Source organism: Tachysurus vachellii, chromosome 1 (genome assembly GCF_030014155.1).
Source record: "Tachysurus vachellii isolate PV-2020 chromosome 1, HZAU_Pvac_v1, whole genome shotgun sequence".
Classification (NCBI taxonomy): Eukaryota; Metazoa; Chordata; class Actinopteri; order Siluriformes; family Bagridae; genus Tachysurus; species Tachysurus vachellii.
This window is the reverse complement of record NC_083460.1, coordinates 20879774-20888020: the sequence shown is the minus strand read 5'-3', so window position 1 is coordinate 20888020 and position 8247 is coordinate 20879774. Positions and strand designations below refer to the sequence as shown.

Sequence of the window (8247 nt, the reverse complement as noted above, 5' to 3'; positions counted from 1 at the left end):
TGTTTACCTTCTGTTCTATGTTTATGTTCTGTAAAGCTGCTTTGAGACAATGTCCATTGTAAAAAGCGCTATACAAATAAACTTGAATTGAATGGTTGTTGACCATTCAGTTGTTGTTCAGTTCAGTTGTTACTGAACATGTAAAGGTGTGATGATCACATACGTTTGGCCATACAGGGGATGTCTGAATATCAGTTAGACCACACTTAAGCCCAGAGCAGTAAAACAGGTGAGTTATAAGATCACAAGCAGTAGTTTTTTTAAATTAGGTCTTACTACAAGACAGAAATTATCTGAAGCACAGAACAACATATGTATTAGTGATGGAAAAAAAAACATCATGAAAAGAAACCTCAGTGTGTAAAATCATCATTTCACTGAATAAATTTAACTTGTGTACGAGACACAACACTAAACACTAGAAGTAACATGGTGTACAGCTATAAAATTAAATACAGAGAGCATATCTGTCGACAGTCACCTAACAACCAATCTCTGCTGTCATGGAGTTAATAATATGGAGCTCAACACCATAAACAAGAGCCTGTGCCAGCATGCAAACAATAGAAAGCTGGCATTGTCAGTGGCGGTGACACACTATGGGAAAATTATACACGCATTTCTTTGGCTTGATGTGACTATATTCTGAAGGTTATAACAACTCTAATGGTTATAATGTGGCTTGTGGCTTTCGCTGTGATCCAGATCTATCGGTTCCCTCACAAATGCAGATGTTTCCCCTTTTGTGAATGTTCTTCACTAAAAAAAAATCACATGACCAGTGTGCTGTATATATATTTACTATATGTATCTATATTTTATTATGAATCACTGATATGTCCAAGAATTGTGTGTGTGTGTGTGTGTGTGTGTGTGTGTGGATAGATATGCTATGAACAAAACCTACATACATACATGTTGGATAGCATAAAATCATAACTCTGGTCATTAACCTGAGGTGAAATGACATGTGCTGTGAGAGCTGGGTGGAAATACATACATATATTTTCAGCTAGATGAGTCAGTGAGTGAGTGACAGGTGGACGGAGAGGTGCAGAAGAGAACTGAGAATGTGTGGGTGAATTAACAGTACAGTCAATCTGAGGCAGGGGTGAGACATATGATGCTAAATCTTGTCTAGACAGGGTTCTTGGTTCAAATATTTAATTCTTCTTTCTAAAAATATCTTAAAAGAAACCTACAACCCAACAACCGATGAGAAAGGAACTAGAGATAAACTGGAGATAAAATGGAAATTGCAGAGCACGGGTGTAGGATCAGGGCGCTAGACAAAACAGAGTCGGCCATTTTGAGTTCTCTCTCTCCTCTGAATGAATTGTTATGGAACAGATAAAGCAGTGTTTCATGCTCTTTTCAACAGAGGTGAAAGTTTTTTGGAATTTTAATCCTGACTTTTAAAACCTTGCACGTTAGTAGGGAATGAATTCACTGATCTGAAATGTTCCCTTCAGCGTTTTTACTCACCCTCACGCTTCTGTCAGTCGTTTTGTCTGTCTTCTGTTTGTTTTCTGGAGTCGGCGAGATGGTGACGCACTGATACGGAGTATCGCTGCAGCTGGCAAAGAGAGACAGAAAACCTCATTAATGTCCCAGCTTCACCTTTCACAACCTCCATTTAGAGAACAAGCAAAAAAAACAAAAACCTTTACATTTATTTATTACCATCATCACGTGTAGCAACACAGTTCATAAAACCGAACAATCCACTGGCTAAAATCAAATTTAGTTGTTTTTTTTCCTTCTGCTTTACCATAACAGGCCTCATTTATCAAGCTGGATATAAACTGATTCATCTGTAAATTGTTTATAGGAACATTTACACAGGAACTTCACAAGAATATCCTGTAATTTAGGGGAAAAAAGTTCCCCTTAATTATCCAGCAAAAGGATCTGCTAAATGCTGGAATAAAAAAATTAAGTTAATTTAACTTGATATCAATGCAGTAATTTATGCAATTCCTAGTTGATGAATTGCATAAATTACTGCATTGATATCAAGTTAAATTAACTTAATTTTTTTATTCCAGCATTTAGCAGATCCTTTTTCCAGAGTGACTAACAGAAGAAGTTTTAAGTCTCTATCAAAACACACATCCTCATGATAATCCACTAAGTCAGGGAATGAGAGGAGCATCCAGAACATTTGTAAAAACCAGGTGATTTATTCCACTGCCTTTTACCTAACGATTATAAAAAAAAAAAAAGGTTTGTCATCAACACAATAAATGAGGATAAATAAAAGCGTCTGAAGACAGAGGACATGGTAGTGTATAAACAGAGGTGGGGTCGGTCTGTCTGAGTCGTAGAGCTGTAAACTGTAAACATACGCCTCCGCTAACAAAAGATTTAGCACTCGTCATTCTTCTAAGGGAAAGTCTGTGAAAGTCTGTGTAAATGGCGCTGTAGGGATATAGGGGGAAGTATGAAAGCTGGATTATAAAAGTGTGTTCACTTTGTCTGGGCATCATCTTTTAACACTGAGCAGTCTATTTTCTCCTGTTCTCAGTGTAATTTCTTTTCATCTCACCCGATTCACACCTCATCCACCTTTTCTGTCATTTGTCTCCAGATTCGGAATCTTTCATGTGCTTCAGCAGCGTTAGATTATTTCATGTGATTTAGTAGATTTTTTATGGGCACAGAAGCGAGTCAGCGAGAGAAGCGAGAACTTTTTCTTTCACGCTCACGATTAAAATTGTCCTCGTGTTTTCAGGCGTCTGCGCTTGACCTTTTATGGGGTTTTGTGGGTGTCACAAAAAAAAGTTCGCTAAAACTTAAATCTGGTGGAAATTATTAGTTGACACCCAAACATTTAAACCCAACTTTAAATAAAAGCTTGAACGAGGGCTATTGTTAGTGTGGATTAAACTTGTACAACGCTAAAAATATTGCCCCACAAGAGGCAAATAAAGGCACGAGGAGAAAAGGATGACGCTCAGCTCATGAGTGCAGTGTTCATGTTCCATTAAACAGCTCAACTCAGATCTTACGGTTTATCAACAATAAAACAAACGATCACATTCCATCTAAATTAGACTGCAGAATAATGTGTTGACTCAGTTGTGTTGTTCAACGCAGGAAGTGAGGACAATATCAGCAGCTTCATGAGTCACAGCACAGAAAAAGCAGTCGCCTGAATTAAACACACAATAAATATAATTTTCAGCTCACAGATCGTCCACAGCTGTTGAGTCGAGCTCAAGGCTGCGCTGCTGGTGAAGCTGTTCGTGTCAGACTTCTAATAGCGAGGGTTTTAGAGAATAACGCTGTTCTGTCTGCTGTCTATTTAAATACAGCATGAAAGATTACAGAGTTTAACAACTGAAAAGATATTAAACTTCATGAGACCACAAAGTAAACCAGGAATCGATGACTGATCCCAAACATCACAATGTCTGTAGATTTAAGCTTGACAAAAATAAACTGTTTCTTGTAATGTGCTACCTTTTTGTCTGCTTTGTATCCTGTATGAAGCTTAATAATCTTCTGTCTATATAGATATATATAATATCATTAAAATAAAATGACAGAGTGTTTATTAGGGTTATTATGGGGCACATTAATTAAATTCATTTCAATTTCATAAACTGGTTAATAATGATGTTATATCTAAAGCTAGTGAAAACCTATCAGGGAAATTAATATCTCGTTTAGAATAATAATAATAATAATAATAATAATAATAATAATAATAAGAAGAAGAAGAAGAAGAAGAAGAAGAAGAAGAAGAAGAAGAAGAAGAAGAAGAAGAAGAAATATTATTTAAAATAAATATTTGTGCATAATCTATTGATGGCTATGTTTTATTGGGAGGGCTGATTTATTGTTTTTTATTGTTAATATTTGCAGGTAAATTTATTCAACATTTAATCATTAATTATGAATGAAAAAGAACACACACACACACACTCACACGCACACACACACACACTCACACACACACTCACACACTCACACACACACACACTCACGCTCACACACTCACACACTCACACACACACTCACACACACTCACGCTCACACACTCACACACTCACGCTCACACACACACACACTCACACACACACACTCACACTCACACACACACACACTCACACACACACTCACACACACTCACGCTCACACACTCACACACTCACGCTCACACACACTCACACACACACACTCACACGCACGCACGCTCACATACACACACGCGCGCTCTCTCTCACACACACTCACACACACGGGAAGGTGATAAGAGTCTAACACTGAGTGTTACACAGTTGAAAGTGCGGTCTGATGTGTTGTGGACAGTCTGCATGGCATCACCAGTTGAAACATGTTTACATGTCTGATCTGGGTGGTCTGGAGTCAGAGACAAGTCCTTAGATGTTTTAATTGTCTCCATCTTTGGGCGTGTCATCAACTTGAAACAGCTCAGAAATAACAGCTACTCCTTTGCCCGTGTGGTGCTGCTCTTTTTCAGGCTTTATACTTAGAAGAAAAACACACCACAGATGAACCCAAGCATTCAGCTCATCAGGGATTCCACCCTCGCTTGGAAATAGACTGTTAGACTTACAATTCCATTTCCTGAGACGAAATTACACCCTTGATTTTTCTGTTGACTGAGACTGAGTAAAGCAGTGGATCAGAAAGTCCAACTCTAAACAGACAGCGAACGTGTTAACACCAAATCGGGTGCAGTTTTTTACAACAGGTATTCGGTAGGTGAAGCTAAATTGCTGCTAGACCGCAAATCAGCTGAACACACGGATGTTAAAGAACGCCACATCACAGCGGCAACATCTAGAGGAAGGTATCGAGATGAAAGGGCGTAATAAAGTCACAGACACTGTAATAAAAGACTGTCGCCTCAACCAAAGAGCACTGGAGCCTCAGGAAGTCTGTAATTTACAATGACAATATCAGGGACAGTCACGGAACTGGAGACAAAGTGTGGGTCGGACACAGAACACAGCCTTCCTTTGGCTTTGAACGATTTATCAACTGAAACAAAAAAATTAATTTGCATCTTCAACTAAAGCCAACAGTTTTGGTTATCAGTGTAATATTTCTCTAATGAATCATACTGCAGATAGCAGGAGCAACACAGAAAACATCGTTCAACAAAACAATATGAGATGAATCTGTTAGTTTTGTGTCTCTGTTTAACATTTTAACATTTATATAACAAGAGTCTCCTGAGCAAATCTACAGAACCTCAACACATCCTCGCAGTGTTGGATTTGCTGATTGAGTCTTTCCTGGGGTCAGTATAAATATATTTATAACTGAAGCACTTTAACAACTCTTATACAAACTGTCAGTGTGAGTGATGGCGAGACAGAGAGAGAGAGAGACAGACAGAGACAGACAGAGAGACAGACAGAGACAGAGAGAGAGACAGCAAGAGAGAGACAGCGACAGATAGAGACAGACAGACAGAGAGAGAGACAGCAAGAGAGAGACAACGACAGATAGAGACAGACAGACAGAGAGAGAGACAGACAATGACAGAGAGAGACACAGACAGAGAGAGAAACAGACAGAGAGACAGACAGAGACAAAGAGAGAGACAGAGACATCGAGAGAGAGAGAGAAGCTCTCACACTCATTTTCCATCCGCTGTCATTCTTGAGAGAGGAAATGCTCCCAGGCTGTGTTACAGATCTTTAATCAACACTAAGAGACTCTTTTGTTCTTCTTCTATACTGAACGCCTTCCAGTCATTCTGAAGCTTCAGCACATCAAGAGAAATCTATTCAAATCCAACACCACCTAACAAACACACCACCTAACAAACACATCACCTAACAAACACATCACCTAACAAACACACAATCTAAAAAACACACCACCTAACAAACACACCACCTAACAAACACACAATCTAAAAAACACACCACCTAACAAACACACCACCTAACAAACACATCACTAAACAAACACACAATCTAAAAAACACACCACCTAACAAACACATCACCTAACAAACACACAATCTAAAAAACACACCACCTAACAAACACATCACCTAACAAACACATCACCTAACAAACACATCACCTAAAAAACACACCACATAACAAACACATCACCTAACAAACACATCACCTAACAAACACACCACCTAACAAACACACCACTTAACAAACACACAATCTAAAAAACACACCCCACCTAACAAACACATCACCTAACACATCACCTAACAAACACATCACCTAAAAAACACACCACATAACAAACACATCACCTAACAAACACATCACCTAACAAACACATCACCTAACAAACACACCACCTAACAAACACACCACCTAACAAACACATCACCTAACAAACACATCACCTAACAAACACATCACCTAACAAACACACCACCTAACAAACACATCACCTAACAAACACACCACCTAACAAACACATCATCTAAAAAACACACCACCTAACAAACACATCACCTAACAAACACATCACCTAACAAACGCATCATCTAAAAAACACACCACATAACAAACACATCACCTAACAAACACATCACCTAACAAACACATCACCTAACAAACACATCACCTAACAAACACACCACCTAACAAACACACCACTTAACAAACACACAATCTAAAAAACACACCCCACCTAACAAACACATCACCTAACACATCACCTAACAAACACATCACCTAAAAAACACACCACATAACAAACACATCACCTAACAAACACATCACCTAACAAACACATCACCTAACAAACACATCACCTAACAAACACATCACCTAAAAAACACACCACCTAACAAACACATCACCTAACAAACACATCACCTAAAAAACACATCACCTAAAAAACACTCCACCTAACAAACACATCACCTAACAAACACATCACCTAACAAACACATCACCTAACAAACACATCACCTAACAAACACACCACATAACAAACACATCACCTAACAAACACACCACCTAGCAAACACATCATCTAAAAAACACACCACCTAACAAACACATCACCTAACAAACACACCACCTAACAAACACATCACCTAACAAACACATCACCTAACAAACACATCATCTAAAAAACACACCACCTAACAAACACATCACCTAACAAACACATCATCTAATAAACACACCACCTAACAAACACATCACCTAACAAACACATCACCTAACAAACACATCACCTAAAAAACACACCACCTAACAAACACATCACCTAACAAACACATCATCTAAAAAACACACCACCTAACAAACACATCACCTAACAAACACATCACCTAACAAACACATCATCTAAAAAACACACCACCTAACAAACACATCACCTAACAAACACATCATCTAAAAAACACACCACCTAACAAACACACAACCTAACAAACACACCACCTAACAAACACATCACCTAACAAACACTCCACCTAACATCTCTTTGTGTACAGACTCGGATTACAAAAAAAATTCATGAGAATTAAAATTAACTAATAAATTAATCTTTTGTAATTATTTTCAACAGGGAACAAAAGCCACATAAGAACATCTCTGCTAACACACACACACATACACACACACACACGTTTTTCTCTTTGTGTGTGAATTCTGTTTTATTTAGTCGGCACAAAAAATGTAACATTACATTCTATTATATATATTTTTTAACACACATTTTTATGTTTCCAACAAACAATCAAATGCTAGACAAAAATGTTTGCTGCGGTTGCCTTTGATTTAACAAACCCAACAGTCTGGAGTGTCTGAAGATCTGTGGGAGATTCTCCTCCTTTATAAGCTCTTCTACTGAAGCGTGTGATCAGGAGACACTGTGATGGATTTGTCCATAAAAGATTCATAAGCTCCACAAACTGCTGGATTCAATTCGACTCGATTCACACAGTCACTAAAGAAAATACTAAAAACTTTAGACTTCATATGAATTCTAATTATAAACACAAACAAGTAGTGTGAGCTGATGTGACAGGGCTATAAGGTGTGTAACCCAGCAGGTGAGGACATGCCTCTAGTGTGTGAAAGAAAAAGAGCTGAATGAGTGTGTAAATGACTCACAGGAAGACAACAGCTGGAGGTCATCGCTCACAGAAATCCAAATAGCTTTGTTTTTCGCTTTTAACTTCTGTGTGTGTGTGTGTGTACAGTGTGTGTACTATGTGTGTGTACAGTGTGTGTGTGTACAGTGTGTGTGTCTGTGTGTACAGTGTGTGTGTAC

The 8247-nt window shown here is 38.3% G+C and overlaps 1 long non-coding RNA gene across 1 annotated transcript in view; it reads right to left on the bottom strand.

Annotated features, from left to right (window-relative positions):
- Positions 1-1257: 1257 nt before the first annotated feature.
- The window catches only part of LOC132841688 (uncharacterized), an 18789-nt gene continuing 11799 nt past the window's right edge, over positions 1258-8247 (bottom strand). The window contains exon 3 of the long non-coding RNA XR_009647955.1: positions 1258-1576. This is a non-coding gene — a long non-coding RNA (uncharacterized LOC132841688). The remainder of the gene's footprint in view (positions 1577-8247) is intronic.